This window comes from Suncus etruscus, chromosome 9 (genome assembly GCF_024139225.1).
Source record: "Suncus etruscus isolate mSunEtr1 chromosome 9, mSunEtr1.pri.cur, whole genome shotgun sequence".
Taxonomy (NCBI): domain Eukaryota; kingdom Metazoa; phylum Chordata; class Mammalia; order Eulipotyphla; family Soricidae; genus Suncus; species Suncus etruscus.
The window spans coordinates 10,771,964-10,785,993 of NC_064856.1; the positions used below are offsets into that span (position 1 = coordinate 10,771,964).

The following is a 14,030-nucleotide window of genomic DNA, read 5'->3' on the forward strand; positions in this document are numbered from 1 at the left end:
AGTGGAAACCATTATCTGGCCTTTCTCAACCCACAGAAATCAGAAACCAACCAGCCTGGTCCCTGGCTTTATCTCTGGTGGGCTTCTGAAGCAGGAAAGAGATCTTCTAACATCCCAAGACAACGGAGAGAGATTCCCTCTTTTCTCTCTCTCTCTTACCTACTGTCTCTGAGCCTCTGGCCCATGGGGAGGAAGTAAAAAAGTGGCAGGTGCTAGCAAAGCTGAAACAAGGAGGAAAGAGAACTCTTCTTTCTCAGTCGGAGAGTGGCTGGGAGTGTCCAAAGATGGAAGGATGACTCTCTGGTACTTTGCCCAGACGTGGTGCAGCTAGGAAATGGCCTTAGAAGTGCGTGAATAATGTCTGGTACCTCAGGAGGTACCAGAAAGGCTGAGAGAGATGCAGGGAGGAAGGAGTAGAGGGAAGCAATTCCTCAAATCCCTGGGCTTTGGCTGCATATGAGTGCATCACCCTGTGCAGCGACTTGGATAACCCAATCTCTGAGTTCCAGATTGACTTGCGAGTGACTCATACATAGGCATCACAGAGGGTCTGAGAGCATGACTGACGTCAGAACCACAAAACAAAGAAGGCAGATGAAGGTTGAAGCCTGAACCCACTTGTCAAGTGCTGGAAAAACAAAAACAACAATGCTTTCCGTGGGAGTAAAAGGAGACCAAGATCTCTAACACAATGTTCAAAGTGCTCAGGACAAATTACTCATAATACAAAGAAACCAGAAAACCTCAACTCATAGAGAAAAACAATGAACAGATGCCAAACATGAAGATTTCAGGCTGAAAAAGACCTGAAAGCAACTATTTTAAAACCATAGTCCAAGGAGAGGAAGGTTATTAGTGTTCAATGGTTGTGGAGTTTTCATGTGGGTAGAAGAAAAAGTTCTGGGATGCTAAGTGGTGATAGTTACACAAGAATGTAAATCACTTAATCCCAATGAATTATCTGTTTAAGTTAAATGTGGAGCCCCCTCACTAAGTGTGCTCCTGGGTCTTGTCACCTAGACTGGACACAGCTTATGGTCTCCATTGCGCAGCTAAATGCATGGGGCCAGAGAGCAGGAAGCTTGCCATGCAAATGGTTGACCTGGGTTCAAGATCTGGCACTGCATATGGTCCCTCTAAACCCCACCTAGAGTGATTCCTGAGCTCAGAGTCAGAAGAAAGCCCTGATCATAGCTTGTTGTGGCCTCAAAACAAAACAATATGTCAAAGAATTTGGGGCTGTGGCTCTGTGGCAGATCATTTGCAGGCTTGGGGCTATGAGTACAATGTACCACTACTACATATCACCAAATGTGATCTGGGTGGCCACAGCAGCACAAGTGTGCCACCATTACGTGTCTCTGCACACAACCATACATGTGACAGTCAGGGAGCACCACAAGCAGAAGTGTGAGCACTGCGGGCAAGGTCTGCTTCTCAGACATCGAAATGGTGACAACAAAAGGAAAAAAATGGGGAAAATATAATTTAAGAAAAATAGCAGGGGCTGGAGTGGTGGTGCAAGCGGTAAAGCATCATCCTTGTGTGCGATAGCCTAGGACAGACCACGGTTCAATCCCCCTGCATCCCATATGGTCCCCCAAGCCAGGAGCGATTTCTAAGCGCATAGCCAGGAGTAACCCCTGAGCATCATCGGGTGTGGCTCAAAAGCAAAAACAAAAACAAGGGGCCCAGAGAGATAGCACAGCGGCGTTTGCCTTGCAAGCAACCGATCCAGGACCAAAGGTGGTTGGTTCGAATCCTGGTGTCCCATATGGTCCCCCGTGCCTGCCAGGAGCTATTTCTGAACAGACAGCCAGGAGTAACCCCTGAGCACCACCGGGTGTGGCCCAAAAACAAAACAACAACAACAACAAAAAAAAAACAAAAGAAGAAAAATAGCAATGATGTTACGTGGGTTTTTTGGGGGGAGGGCATCACACCATTTAGCAGTGCTTGGGCTCACTCCAGGTGGTGTGCAGGGGGATCAAATGTGGTTCTTTACTTTAATCCTTGTACTATCTCTCTGGACACAAGTAAAAATTATAGAGCAGAAAAAATACAATAGGGCCGGGCGGTGGCGCTGGAGGTAAGGTGCCTGCCTTGCCTGCGCTAGCCTCGGACGGACCGAGATTCGATCCCCTGGCGTCCCATATGGTCCCCCAGGAAGCCAGGAGCAACTTCTGAGCACATAGCCAGGAGTAACCCCTGAGCCTCACAGGGTGTGGCCCAAAAACCAAAAAAAAAAGAAAAAATCTACTCCTGGCTCTACATCCAGAAATCGTCCCCCCCCACCCCCACCCCCCAGCAGCTCAGGGGACCATATGGGATGCCAGGATTCGAACCACAGTCCTTCTGCATGCAAGGCAAATGCCTTATCACTGTGCTATCTCTTCGGCTTCAATAAACAAAAATGTTTGTTTTTTAGCCACACCCCAGTAGTGCTCAGGAATTACTCCTGGCTCTGCACTCAGAAATTACTCCTGGGCAGGCTCGGGGAACCATATGGGATACTGCGGATGGAACCTGGGTCAGCCATGTGCCTTACCCACAGTGCTATCATTCCAGCCCCCCCAAAACAAAAAAAAAATTATTTATTTTATTATTATTGTTATTATTATTATTATTTGGTTTTTGGGCCACACCCGGCGGTGCTCAGGGGTTACTCCTGGCTGTCTGCTCAGAAATAGCTCCTGGCAGGCACGGGGGACCATATGGGACACCGGGATTCGAACCAACCACCTTTGGTCCTGGATCGGCGGCTTGCAAGGCAAACGCCACTGTACTATCTCTCCGGGCTCTATTTATTTATTTTTTAATTAATTTTTTTATTTAAGCACCATGATTACAAACATGATTGTAGTTGGGTTTCAGTCACAAAAAGAACACCCCCCTTCACCAGTGCAACATTCCCACCTCCAAGGCCCCCCTTTCAAAATTTTAAATTCAATGAATAAATTAAACAGAGAAAGAAGTCGTCACAAGCATCCATAGACTGTAAGATAGATCAATAGATATTCCTAATCTATGAAAATTTCTAATAGAATTTTATAGAAAGAAAATTTTATATAACGATTATATTAAAATTATATAGAAAGACAAATTTAAAAAATAGCAGCGAGGAGAAATAGTACAGGAGATAAAGGCATGTGCCTTCAATGTAGCAGCTTTGGCCTTTGACCTTTGTTCAATCTCGGTATCATATATGGGTCCCCAAGCACCACAAGGGATTACTTCTGAGCATAGAGCCAAGAATAGTCCCTGAGCATCACTGGGAGTGACTCAAACTCTCCTCTGTGCCAACAACAACAAAACATAATAAGCAAGATCTAAGTGACCTTTGGAACAATTTTAAAAGGTCTAACATTTTGGTCAATGGAATTATAGGACAGAAGAAAGAGTAGAGGGCAAAAATGTTTATAACATTTCTATTTATAGCACTCTAATTGGAAATAACTTCTTCAATGAGTAAATCAATAAGCAAACTGTAGTAAATCCACCCAGTGGAACAGGGCTCACAATAAAAAGGAATGAACTATTGAATAGCTGCCACATATTAGAAGAAGCTTGATGGCACTATCCCAAGTCACTTTTCTCAAAAGCAACATAAGATCTGATTCCATCTGGGTGATATTCTCAGGAAGATGAATCAACCGTGATGGATCAGTGGTGAGCATAGGTTAAGGGCGGTGAGAGTGTGTCACTACAAAGGGAAACACCAGGGTTTTTTGAGGGATGATAAAACTGCTCTACATCCTGTTTGTGGTGGTGGTTATGCAAATCCACACGTGTTAAAATTCATAGAACTTTACTCATACACGAAAGTAAATTTTACTCTGTTAGTTAAAACATACAAAAAAAAAAAAAAAAAAAAGCCTTTGGTGTCAGAAGAAGAGCCAGTCCAGGGTCCTTAACTCCTTGGGTAAAAGCCCCTGTGGGGACACTTCTCCTGGGCGACCAATGAAAACTGCAGAAGTGATGGTGTGTGACTTGTGAGGCTGGGTCTGGAAAGACAATGCAGCTTCTTTCTTGGCTTATTAGATCACTCACTCCAAGGGGAAGTCAGCCATAGTGCTGTGAAGACATGCAAGCTATTCTGTGGACAGGAGCTCAGGCTTCCCACCAACCAAGGCCTACGTGCCAGCCATAAGAGTGAGCCCTGGAGGGGCTGGAGAGATAGCACAGTGGTAGGGCATTTGTCTTGCAAGCACTGACCCACGACCAACGGTGGTTTGAATCCTGGCATCCCAGATGGTCTCCCGTGCCTGCCAGGAGTGATTTCTGAGCAGATAGCCAGGAGTAACCCCTGAGCACCACTGGGTGTGACCCAAAAACCAAAAAAAAAAAAAAAAGAGTGAGCCCTGGAGTGCAGCCCTAGCAAGCTTCTGACATCATCCTCATGAGGGCCAGCAACACAGCTGGAACTGAAACTGCTCGGTCAAATGCACTCAGAATGGTGCAAGGTTTTCAGTGCAAAAAAATTAAATTTGGGGCCGGTGAGGTGGTGCTAGAGGTAAGGAGTCTGCCTTGCAAGCACTAGCCAAGGAAGGACCGCGGTTTGATCCCCTGGTGTCCCATATGGTCCCTGCAAGCGAGGGGCAATTTCTGAGCGCTTAGCCAGGAGTAACCCCTGATCATCAAACGGGAGTGGCCTGAAAAACAAAAACAAAAACAAAAAAATTAAACTTGAATGTAGACCAATAGGTTAAATGCAATATATGGAATCTAAGGAGGATGGCAAAAAGAATGAAAATAATTTGCATATCTGATAAGGAAAAAGCCCAAAGAGATGTTAGGGAAAAATAGCAAAAGCAAGACAGGATTTTTTTTTTTTCACAAACAGAATTTTTGCTTTTGGTATACACCAGTAAGTACTCAGTGATTTTATCTATTTGGTTCTACACTCAGGAATTACTCCTGGTGGTATTTGAGCGACCATATGGGATGTTGGGAACCAAACCCTAATCAGTAATATTCAAGACAAATAGTACCTACTGTACTATCACTCAGGCTCCAACATTTTTTTTTGTTTGTTTTTTGGGCCACACCCGTTTGATGCACAGGGGTTACTCCTGGCTAAGTGCTCAGAAATTGCCCCTGGCTTGGGGGGACCATACAGGGGGATCGAACCGCAGTCCTTCCTTGACTAGCGCTTGCAAGGCAGACACCTTACCTCTAGCACCACCTCACCGGCCCCAGGCCCCAACATTTTTTTGTTTGTTTGTTTGTTTGTTTGGTTTTGGGTCACACCTGGCAGTGCTCAGGGGTTACTCCTCGCTCTACGTTCAGAAATTGCTTCTGGCAGGCTCGGGGGACCATATGGGATGCCGGGATTCGAGCTACCGTCCTTCTGCATGCAAAACAAACACCCTACCTCAGGGGTCTCAAACTCGTGTCCCGCAGGCCTTCGAACAACATTTTGTGGCCCGCGGCTGGCCTTCAAATAAGCTTACCAAATAATCGCAATAAATATCACATTAGTAAGAAAAAAATCGCATTAAGCATTTGCATACCCCAGCAGTTCCGTTCGGGGTATGCAAATGTTTAATGTGACTTTTTGTGAATTTTTTTACTAATGCGATTTTTTATTGCGAATATTTGGTAAGCGAATAATCGCGAATACTTTGCGCCTAGCGCAGATGTCATTTCCACTGCTCCTGCCCACTGTCCCTTGCATTATCGGAGGCCTAAGGGAGAGAAGGGAGAGAAGTTTATTACAGAATTAGATTTTGTCATACCTTCATCATGACTTCATCAAAGCCTGCAGAGAAAGATTGATGATGACAGACAATTTCAGGAAAAGTGGGAGACACAGGGGCATCCCCACATGTCTTATTTGCTCAGACAAAGTTGCAGTGCACAAGGAATACAACTTGAGACGCCTTTATTCAACTAAACATGCTGAGAAATGTGCAAAATATCAAGGAAATGAGAGAGCCAAGCGGGTTGCCAGTCTTAAAGCATGTCTAATGAGGCAACAAGATTTCTTCAAGAAAGCAACCAAAGAGAATGTTGCATCTGTCAAAGCTAGTGACATGGTTAGTGAGATGATTGCTAAGGCAGTGAAACCATTCACAGAAGGGGAGTTCATTAAAAAATGCATGTTACAGGCTGCAAGTATTATCTGTCCAAAAAGAAAGGTCAGTTTAGCAAAATCAGCCTTTCTGCCAACACTGTGGCAGAACGCATTTCTGACATGTCAAGTGACATTTATCATCAACTGTGTGAGAAAGCCAAATGTTTTGATGCATACTCAGTTGCTCTTGATGAGAGCACAGATATAACAGACACTGCGCAGCTCAAAATTTATGTCCGTGGTGTTGGTTGCAATTTTGAATTGACAGAGGAGAGGAGCTGCTCACAATAATTCCAATGCATGGCCAGACCGCCGCTAATGAGATATTTCGGTGTCTGTGTGATGCCATTGAGAATGCAGGTTTGCCATGGAAGAGATTTGTTGGAATAATAACCAATGGAGTGCCATCGATGACAGGGAGGAAAAATGGACTGGTGGCACTTGTTCAAAAAAAAGTTGAAGAGGAGGGTGTAGAGAAGGCCATTGCTCTTCACTGCATTATCCATCAGCAGGCCCTTTGCAGTAAATGCCTGCCGTGTGACAATGTGATGTCTATTGTTGTGAAATGCATCAACCAAATCAAATCCAGGGGCTTAAAGCACAGGAGGTTCTGTGCTCTTTTTTAGAGGAAATGGAGTCAGAATATGGAGGTGTGCTCTATTTCACTGAGGTACGTTGGCTCAGCAGGGGAAATGTCCTGAAAAGATTTTTTGAGTTGAGAGAAGAAGTGAAATCCTTCATGGAGAAGGATGGAAATGCTGTTTCTGAGTTGAGTGATCACATATGGCTCATGGATTTAGCTTTTCTTGTTGACATCACACATAAGCTGAATGTACTAAACAAGATGTTACAAGGCCCGGGGCAGCTTATCAGTGCTGCCTATGACAACGTGAGAGCATTCTCCACAAAACTTGTGTTATGGAAATCCCAGCTCTCAGACAAACCTTTGCCATTTCTCAGCATGCAAGGAACTTGTGGATGCAGGCATACCATTCAGTGGCGTTAAATATGTTGATGCTATTTTTAAGCTAGGGAAGGAATTTGATCACAGATTTGCAGACTTCAAAAAGCACAGAACCACTTTCCAAATTTTTGTGGACCTCTTTTCCTTTGATGTGCAAGATGCCCCTCCTGTGCTTCAAATGGGGTTCATTGACCTGCAATGCAACTCTGATCTCAAAGCCAAGTTCAGGGATATTAGTGGAAAAGCAGACATGCATGGACAATTTTTGAGAAAATAGCCCCCCAGCTTCCCTGAGCTTTCCCAAATGTTCAAGCGCACCATGTGTCTTTTTGGGAGCACATATTTGTGTGAAAAGTTATTCTCCACATTGAACTTCAGTAAGTCAAAGTACAGGTCTAGACTTAATGATGATCATCTTCAAGCTATACTGAGGGTCTCAACTGCTTCCTCTCTAAAGCCATATGTGGTTCAGATTTGTGAGAAGAAGCGCTGTCAAGTCTCTGGCAGCAAGGAATAGGCAAAAGATGCCATGTTCAGAAGAACTGTTCATGATCTTCACTCAATGTTCTATTCATGTTCAGAAGAAATAATTAAAACTGTTAATAATGACGTTTGAGGACTTTTTTTTTTTTTTTTGTGAAATCCCTTATGCGGCCCTGCCTCACCCCGACTTTGCCTCCTGCGGCCCCCAGGTAAATTAAGTTTGAGACCCGTGCCCTACCTCCATGCTATTTCTCAGGCTCCAGGCCCCAACATTTTAAATTTAGAAACATCTCAACTTTATTGAGCTCAAGATCCCCAAACAGATAACTTTCACAGTCATAGTAGAATTACTTGGAAGAGAGCATCCCTTGTGGTGCTCAGAGGCTACAACCACCTCTGTGCTCAGGATTGCTCCTGGTAGTTCTTAGGAAACCATATGTGGTGCCAGGATTCGAGTCAGCATTGCTGGGGCAGGCTAGGCATATGCTTTATCCCTTATACCAGGGGTCTCAAACTCAATTTACCTGGGGGCCTTATACTATCTCTCTGGCTCCATAAAATCTTTTTTGAGCCACACCAAAACTAACCCAAATAAATAAAATAAAAGCATAGCAAAAGACAATGTTAATAAACTCTCATGAGATTATTTGTTATAGGAAGATTTTTTTCCCCTGTTGGATTTTGGGCCACACTTGGCTGTACTCAGGCCTTACACTTGGCTCTGCTTCAAGGATGACTACTGATGGAGTTTGGGGGCCACATGTGGGTGCAGGGGATCAAATCCAAGTCAGTCATGTGCAAGGCGAACATCCTACCTGCTATAATATTTCTCCCACCCCCGTAGGACATATTATTAACAAGGTAAAAGATTTCATGACACATGCACGGATCTTTTGACATTTTTAGCAGAATTGAGAAAAATGAGGGAAAATATTCTCTTTTTTTTTTTTTTTTTTTGGTTTTTTTTGGGCCACACCCGGCATTGCTCAGGGGTTACTCCTGGCTGTCTGCTCAGAAATAGCTCCTGGCAGGCACGGGGGACCATATGGGACACCGGGATTCGAACCAACCACCTTTGGTCCTGGATCGGCTGCTTGCAAGGCAAACACCGCTGTGCTATCTCTCCGGGCCCGGGAAAATATTCTCGAATCCTCTATTGTCCTTCTTAAAACTATTTTTTACTTGATATTGGGAGAAAATCTTTCCCATATAAGAGAGTAACTCTCTTGGGGCGGGAGAGATAGGATGGAGGCAAGATGTTTGCCTTCATGCAGAAGGTCATTGGTTCGAATCCACCCCCAAAACCCCCCACCAAAAAAAAAAAAAAAAAGAGAATAACTCTCAAAGGGCTAGACATGTAGTCTTTTCTTCTTCACAGGTACATTTTCAGAAAGCGTTGGATGTCCTCCCGACACTTGTCCCCTAGGTTTTCTCTCCACCTGAGTGGGCATTGCTTCTCTCTTCTGTTGAGTCACTACATGGGATAAGGAGGTTTCTGGGAAATGCTTTGTTCCTTCCTTCCCGCTGTTTACCTGGCTGAGCTTGGTATCCCTGGGCTGATGATCAATAAAGGATTAGATGTGAAAACAAAACAAACCTGCTTGCCCTTAAATAACGTTATTTCAAGGGAGTAGGCCCAACCCTGAAGTATACCAGGTGTCAAAGGAAGAATTTGAATTAATTCTGACAACATAATCCGGAGTAAAGGACTTGCCTTTAGCAGTGCTTTAGTTCCCCTAATCAACTCAACTAAGGATGGAGAGGGAAGGGAGAAAAGACAAAGAGAGGACCTTGTTTGGAGGCCAGCAAAGCGTTATTATTTATTATTCCCTAAACGTCAACTATTCCCACTACTTCCCCTATTCTCTGCACCCCACCCTCCCCTACTTTTGTGTGTTTGGGCCACACCTAGCAGTGCTCAGGCTACTTCTGGCTCTGCACTCAGAAATCACTCTAGTAGGCTGATTTTGGGGGGAACACATGGTATGCTTGGGGATCAAACCTGGGTTAGCTGCTTGCAAGGCAAACGCCCTACAGGCTGTGCTCTCATACTCTTTACTTCTTTATGCTCAGTCTCTTTCTAAAACAATGAAACCCACTGAAATAAGTTGAACTGGGGGCTGGAGCAATAGCACAGCAGTAGGGCATTTGCCTGGCACACAGCTAACCTGGGTTCAATTCTGGCATTTCATATGGTACCCCAAGCCTGCCGGGGCAATTTCTGAGCATAGAGCCAGGAGTAACCCCTGGGTGCTGTGGGTGTGGCTCAAACCTCCCTCCCCAAAAGAGTTGACCTGTCTAGCTGTGTATTCCATCTAGTGCACAATCCATGACCCAAGTCTAGGCCTGAGGATCACAAAAGGTGCAGTCCTGGAGCAATAAACTGTACACTTGCTTTGTAAGTGGCTGATGCAGGGATTGGTGTCCAATCCCTGACACCACATATGGTTCTCAGTTCTGTCTATCTCGAAGGATAAAGCCAGGTGTGAGCCCTGAGCACTGCTGTGTGGTCCAAAAACTTTAAAAAAAAAAAGTTTCTCAGGCTACTTGGCATCAAAATCATGTATTGGTACTTTGTATGATGCAGATTCCTAGATACTGCTGGAAACATTCGATTCTTCAGTTTCTTTCTTTCTTTCTTTCTTTTTTTTTTTTTTTGATCTTTGGACTCTAACTCCTAAATCAGTGCTCCAAGGATCTTTAGGAGACCAATAATCTGGAAAACCAGTGGAAGCAGGAGGTGAGTGGCCCACCTTGAGGTCATTTTGCAGATCAGGGACAGTTCATTCTCCTTGTTGCTTAGGTCTGAACTTCACAGGACTGATCTTTCTTTTTGGTTTCTGGGTCACACCTGGCAGCGCTCAGGGGTTACTCCTGACTCTACACTCAGAAATCGCTCCCAGCAGGCTCGGGGGACCATATGGGATGCTGGGAATTGAACCACCATCCTTCTGCATGCAAGGCAAATGCTCTACCTCCATGCCATCTCTTTGGTCCCATTTTTAAAGTAATATTTTTATTAGCCATTATGGACTTTTTGGACTGATCTCTTTCTTGTCCTGTTTCAGTGTGTTAACAAATCCTTACAAGAATATTTCTATTTTCTTTAAGACTTATGGGGTGAGATGGAAACAAAATGAGATTAGAGAAATGATGAGGATTGTTGAATTTGAGAGTTCATTTTATTTACAATATACATATACAGTTATTTATTTATTTTTGTTATGGGGCCACACCTAGCAATGCTCAGGGTTTTCTCCCGGCTCTGCACTCAGGAATCACTCCAGAGGGGACTCGGGATCAAACCCAGGTCAGCTGTGTGCAAACACCTTACCTGCTGTACTATTACTTTGGCCCCTTATTTGTTAAAAATCTTCCATCTAACAAATCCACTTGTAAGAACATAATAAAAAAATTTTAGATGCTGCAAAAACCTACAAATGGCTTTTTCAAATTACTAAAAAATAGGAAACATTCAGTTCTTAAAATATGATATTAAGTGATGAAATGCTCAATGGAATGTTTTATCATTAATAACATTTTTCAAAGTTGAGTACCAACAAATAAAAGGATACACTCTTCAGTGAAAATCAGGACACTAAATTTTCTATACTGTATGATTAAAATGATAACAAAGACATGGATATTTTCAAATCATTTTATATTAGCTAGAATCTCACCACTTCTGTCATTTTGCTGCAGGGACCTCTGCTTGAGCCCCATTGTCTTCCTACCTTCCTCTATTCCTTTTTCTGTCCCATATCCAGCCTGCAGGGCCACTTCAAACATGAGACTCCAGAGCCTGAGTGTCCCTCCCTGGCCACTCTTCGGATAGGCCTTCCCTAAACTCCTTATGAAACTGCTCTCTGTTCTGCGTCCTCTAACCCATACCCTCAATTTCTCTTCATAGCACTTCTCATTTTTTTTAATAATACATTTACTGTTTCTTTTATTACTCAAAAGCATATTCCTTGAGAATAAAGACAAAGTCATATCCCCTGCTGAATTTCTAGGCCCCAACAGTGTTTACTGATCACATAGTAGTGATCAATAAATACTTTATGAATGGAAAGAATGCAGCCGTTCAAGAGAGCTGCACTCTTCCTGTGGACTTTGTTTCTGGGTGACCCTGAGGTGTCTGGTCAGTTTCCCCTCAGCATCTTCATGAACACTCAGAACCATAGGCATTCTATGAGCTGGTGGTTGAGCGTGGTTAGCAGCACTGGTGCTGGGAAGTCAAATTCTGTTTCCCACTACCAGTGATACAGCCTCGGGAAAAAAGATGAAACTTCCAGAGTATTGACTTTGCCTTGTGCAGAGAGGGGAAATGGGCCTATTTCCCATGTCAGAGACTGGGACAGAATCTGAGACTGCCTATTCACTTAACAAGCATAGTATTGGCCCAGAGGAAGTACAGGAGCAGTGCAATTCATCAATAGCTACATGGTGCCAGGGGTTTCTTCCATGTGTGCTCCTCCTCATGCTTTATTTGATTTTGAGCCTTCCAACAACCAGGGCAATTTTATCACCATTTTATGGCAAGGAAACTGGGTCAAAGAGGAACCAAGTGCTTGACTATAGACACAACTGGCTCCGACAGGAATTCCAGTGCCCTCTCTTCCAGAAACACAGGCTGGTATTATGGTTGATACTAATCAAAGGGGTTTGGATGGCCCATTAGCGCCCAGACTCTCAGGCCAGCATCAAGTGTGGGGTCAAGAACCAATCCAGGAAGTGAGAGCAGCAAGTGAGCCTTGTGAGCAAGTGTCCCTCACAAGATTGCATGGAGGATGAAGTGCATAGGCACTCATGGCTCTGGATATTGCCCACGGTTGGAAAATGTTCATGGTGATTCTATGTGGGAAGGTCTGAAGGGCAACCTGCTCGATAGTATTTCCTGTTTGGGGCTGGGTTGAAGCATAAGCAGCAAATAGTGTCACCCATGGTACCTGAGTTCTGGGGTCCCTGCGACTTCTGACCCATCCTGGCAAATCAGGTGTTTCCCTAAAGTTGGTCCATGGAGGGGCCTCTGTGTGGACCTGCATCTGACCTGGCTGCTGGCTTACAGCTTGACTTTCCCTAGGTTGAAGGCTGGGGAGAGGTCAAATGGCAAAGAAGTGTGCAGATGTGGGGGCTGGAGGGATAGAATAGCAGGTAGAATATTTGCTTTGTACATGGCTGCCCTGGGTTCAATTCCTGACACCCCATATGGTACCCTAAGCCCATCAGGAGTGATCCCTGAGCAGAGCCAGGAGTGGCCAAAAAAAAAAAAAAAAAAGAAATGTTTGGATGTTCGGTGTGAATTTTAGAGCCATACAGACAACCTCTCCTGTTGTGTATGTAAACATTTTATGGAATTATTATGTTACTGACCCTACCCTGATCGGTGATTGTGCCCTACCCTAGGGTGTGACCTGGCATTCTGCCCCCACCCTAGGGTGGTACCTGATTCTGCTTCCACCATTGGGTGGTATCTGATCCCACCATTGGGTGGTACTTGATTCTGGGGGATAAAAACAAGGGTCTGTGGAAGGCGAAAGGCTGAGACTTTGGACTTCAGTCTTGTCCACCAAATAAAGTTAATATTTCCACAAGCCTGACTGTCTGTGAGCTGTTTACCCGCCATTTCACCTCAGAACCATCGGCTGGACGGGGTGGCAGACGTGTGCTCCGAGTTGGAGGGGAAAGAACTCATCCTCCATCCCTCCATTAGTTAACCTCTTCAGGGGCTGACTTGCAACACTCCCCCACTAAAAACAACCAAACAACCCACAGGCTCTCAGGAGTTCTGGATTATTAAAACTTCAGCATCTGGGCCAGAGTGCTAGCATACCAATATGATGTTTGACTTGCACGCAGCCGACCCAGGACGGGCCTGGGTTTGATCCCCAGCAACCCATATGGTCTCCTGAGCCAGCCAGGAGTGATTTCTGAGCACAGAGCCAGTAGTAAACCCTGAGTGCCACTGGGTGTGACCTGAAAACAATCAAACAAACAAAAAACCCCAGCAGCATCTGAGAAACTTCCTACCTGTGACTCCGGAGTCACATGGGGCAGACAGGGTTGCATTTGCTTCTAAATGGCAATTCTGGAAATGTTTGTGCCCTGCACATCCTCTCTCTGGTTAGAGACTGAGCAAACCCTCTCTAAGGAAAGGGTGTAGGAGCTCTAGCTGCAAAAGGGAGTCTGGAAGGCACTAGATCCCAACATGATGGCAAAATTCTGGAATCTGAAGACGTAAGAACAAGGACTCAGGAAGGGAAGCACAGTCTTCAGCAGTACTAGACCAGGCTTCTGGTTCCTGGCAACATATTGCAAGACCATGCTGGTATAGGATTGGGGCAGGCTGAGGACAGAAAGCCAAGCTAGATGGCCTGGTTCTAAGGAGGTTTCCTTGTTGGAGAAGCAGCACTGAGTCTTCTGGAGAGGAACACATGCCACCAGGATCAATAGCATATGCTGGCCTAGTGTTTGCCAAGGAAAGAGGGGTCATGCTCCTACCTCTGG

At 44.8% G+C, this 14,030-nt stretch overlaps 1 protein-coding gene across 1 annotated transcript in view; it reads left to right on the forward strand.

Annotated features, from left to right (window-relative positions):
• Positions 1-14,030, forward strand: part of COMMD7 (COMM domain containing 7) — a 911,502-nt gene that overhangs the window by 473,399 nt on the left and 424,073 nt on the right. The window lies entirely within an intron of this gene.